Source organism: Microtus ochrogaster, chromosome 17 (genome assembly GCF_000317375.1).
Source record: "Microtus ochrogaster isolate Prairie Vole_2 chromosome 17, MicOch1.0, whole genome shotgun sequence".
Taxonomy (NCBI): Eukaryota; Metazoa; Chordata; class Mammalia; order Rodentia; family Cricetidae; genus Microtus; species Microtus ochrogaster.
This window is the reverse complement of record NC_022019.1, coordinates 22,420,929-22,422,686: the sequence shown is the minus strand read 5'-3', so window position 1 is coordinate 22,422,686 and position 1,758 is coordinate 22,420,929. Positions and strand designations below refer to the sequence as shown.

Here is a 1,758-nt window from a genome sequence, read left to right as displayed (position 1 = left end):
AGTTACGAGTGATGTGGGTGCTGAAAATTGAACTTGAGTGTTCTAGAAGAGCAATATGTGCCCTTGACTGCTGAGTTAGCTCTTCAGTCCTTTGCTTTACTAGTAAGCAATGCTACATGTAAATATAATTGTGAAAGGTGCACGAGAAAAACACAAGTAACATGTAAGGGAAATGTATTAGAATAACAGTTGGCTTCTCAATGGAAACTTTGAAAGGCTGAAAACATTGGTGCAAAGCATTCCAAATCCAAAAAGACCATGACAGTCAATGTAAAATAATATATCCAGGAAACTAATCGCCATAATTGAAGGTGAAAGACAAAAATTTCACCACATAAGAAGCCTAAAATTATTATATCCAACAAATCAAACCTAAGGAGGAAGTAATAGGATTCAAGAGAAGAATGAGCATGGCAGAGAGACTGTGGAAAGAAACAGGAAACCATAATTCCAATATAAACAAACACCACCACCAAAATCAACAAAAAATGGCCACAAGTAACACACAAATTTTAATAATAATTTATATTTCAATAAATTGGAATATAAATGGCCTGAGTTCTCCAGTCAAAAGGCAGACTGATTGGATGGCGCAAGAAACAAAATCCTCGATCTATCTACTGCCTACAAGAAGTGCCTCTCAGCTTTAAAGATAAGCACTGACTTAGAGAAAAAGGAGGAACAAAAGCCCTCTAATCAAACGGGATCCAGAAGCAAGCAGGCATCCCTATCCTAATATCTGAAGAAAATAGACATCAAGCTAACGCCAATCAGAAGAGATAAAAGAGGTACACTTCAACATATATCATTGAACTCAGGAGTGCCCAGTTCCGTAAAAACTCTAGTACTGGAATTAAAGATTAACAACAATTCATCAATAGCAGATGATGTCAGAGGTGTCTGTCTCCCGACTGGAGAAATGGAACTGGAACAGAGAGAGTGGTGACTGAGCCAGTTGTGAACAGGTTCTGTCAGGTACAAAGGATAACTCCGAGACTTCAGGGGGAGCGCAGGTTCCTCGTGAGGGTACCGGACGCCTACAGGCATGACTACCAGGATAGTTCACCATCATGTTGGCAGATGACAACCAAAGCACAATGTCCCCATCCCAGACAACATTGAGACTGAGCCTCTAGAAAAAGAGGGGCTTTACCCATCCCAAAGGACACCTGTACCCCTAGACTCCAGCAGCCCAGCTCCTGGCAAGGGGACCAGTGGGCCGAAGAGGCAGCAGGCTCCATGGAGGGTGCTTCGTTGACCCCTATGCAGGTGGGAGTGAGGGCTGGGGCCAAGGCAAGATTAAGGTTGAGGAAGACTTTGGCTTTGAAGCAGATGAAGCCTTGGGTTCAAGTTGGACTTCTCAAAGGCTGGACAAACTGATGCCCTATGCTACCCCAGCCAGTCCACCCTTTGACTAATTCTTTCCCATCAATAAATGGACTCCCGGGTTAAAAACATATATCATGTGATTTCGATACCCCACTCTCTCTAAAAGACAGGTCATCTGGACAAAAACAAAACAAAAACAAAACAAAAAAACAGAGAAACATCAGAATTAACTACACCATACATACATCAAATGGACTTTACTAATACATACAGAATGCTCCATCCAAACATCAAAAACTACACATTCCACTCAGTAGCCCATGGAAGCTTTCTAAAACCGACCACATCCTGGGACACAAAAGAAATCACACTGTGTATCCATCTGACCACAATGCAATAAAACTTAAGCTGGAACTCCGAGAAAACTTC

At 41.9% G+C, this 1,758-nt stretch overlaps 1 pseudogene; it reads left to right on the top strand.

Annotated features, from left to right (window-relative positions):
* The window catches only part of LOC101997642, a 15,391-nt pseudogene extending 13,973 nt beyond the window's left edge, over positions 1 to 1,418 (top strand).
* The last annotated feature ends 340 nt before the right edge of the window (positions 1,419 to 1,758 follow it).